The following is a 1,887-nucleotide window of genomic DNA, read 5'->3' on the forward strand; positions in this document are numbered from 1 at the left end:
AAAATATCTTGAATTAAATTATAGATATTGTACCCCTTCCCCCCAAAATAACTGCTGGTGGACTTAGAGTTGGATTTCAGTTGCCAAATCCTCACCAGCAGAGTGCCAGCCATTGGTCTCTTTCTCTTGTCTTTAGTTCAAGATTAATGCCAGAGCCAAAACCATATGCAGAAACGACAGAGAGGGAGTGCTCAAAACACCATGATAGTCCTCTGAGCAATGACCAGTGCCCCACCTTCTGCTGAGGTATCAGTGGTGGCAAATGTCCCTTAGGTCAATATTAACAAACCTCTTTTTGCTTAACTAACTAGCTATTTAAATAGTTAATTTTGTTTTCTGCAAACCTACAAAGTAGAATATTTATTCCTGAGGACAAATAGAGGAGGGAATAGTCTAATACTAAAACCAGAACCTACTTCCCAAGGTCAGGTAGAAGTTAGGGAAGGAAACCAACTCTTTTTAATAGAGGGGTGTCTCTATGGGCCTCAAAGCAGGTCTTTCCCCAGAACGTTCCCCACTAGGTCACCCATCCACACAACCATCCTCTAATCAAATATTTATTTACCAGGGGCATCTTTGAGGGAAATGTAGAAATGAATAAAACATAGTTTCTGTACCTACAGTTCATAATCGAGTAGAAAATCAATCATTAGCATCTAATTAACTTGACTCTCACTGCATGAAATGCAGCTCAGTTGCCCGCTTTCTAATTCATTTCTTGATAGCATCATTTCTTTTATGAGTCTTTCACAGACTTCTTTCTGCCTTATGTACTAATCCATGCACGTATTCTGTGTGCCCAGTTTTCTCACACTGGGTTTCAAAGATTTCATCAGGCTATTCATAGATATATCACCCCTCACACCTTCGAACGATGGATCATACACCTTAATGTGATCGTGGCCACTGCTTTACTCCAGGAAGTAGCGACTGAATCATATGTCCCTTTGATCTTGGAGGCCTCTCAGGAGACTCAGTGCAGATTCAGGGTGACAGCAAAACAAGGAACTGATAGTGTGAGTCAGAACATTATCTGTAACACACAGAGGGCATATAAAGCAATGACAGAGGCCTCCTCCCTGCCCACGCAGGCACGATTCAGAAAGCGTGGTGGCCGAGATGGACGAAGGCGTTAGCAGAGGCTTTTAGCCCTTATTCAGCTCTCTCCTGGGCCTCATGAAAGGAGGCCTGAGAGCATGGAGTCTGTATTTCTGTGCCTCAAAGAATTAAAATGATGCAAACACTCATCTTGTGGCTGTGGAGATAACCTACACCTCTCTCTTGCAGTGTGGGCAAGCTGCGTTGAGACTGGACAAAACCTTGGGAGATCTTTTATCATAATCTAGGGTTAACGTCAAAGCTGATTTTTTATTCTAATGTGTGTCTTTTAAAGTCACTTTATCCTGAGGAGAAACACCTAGTGTCTGTTGAAGTGTGATTGTTGGAGCATGTAGGGCCCTTAATTCCTTGGTTCCAGGGAAAGATCTTTAACGTGAATGGTGATATGCATGCATCTGCCTGATTTTAGGCTAAGCATCCTGAACCAAGTTTTCCCTCCATCATTTTTCTAATGGTCAATAGATATTTAGTGACAAGATAAATGACTAGATCAATTGTAGTATATCCATGCAATAGAATGCAACTCATAAATAAAAAGGAACAAAGTATTGGCACACACAGCATCCACAGATCTCAAATAAGTATGCCCAGTGAAAGAAAGAAGGCAGACAAGCGAGTACACGCTGTATGACTCCATTTATATAAAATTCTAGAAAATTCAAACTAATCTTTAGTGACAGACAGCACAGTGGCTGCCTGTGGTTGAAGGCAATGCAGCTATCACTGGGAGGAAGGGATTTCAAAGGAGCAGGAGGAAACTTCTGATGT

The sequence above is a fragment of the Propithecus coquereli genome, unplaced genomic scaffold, assembly GCF_000956105.1.
Source record: "Propithecus coquereli isolate 6110/MARCELLA unplaced genomic scaffold, Pcoq_1.0 Scaffold154, whole genome shotgun sequence".
NCBI lineage: Eukaryota > Metazoa > Chordata > Mammalia > Primates > Indriidae > Propithecus > Propithecus coquereli.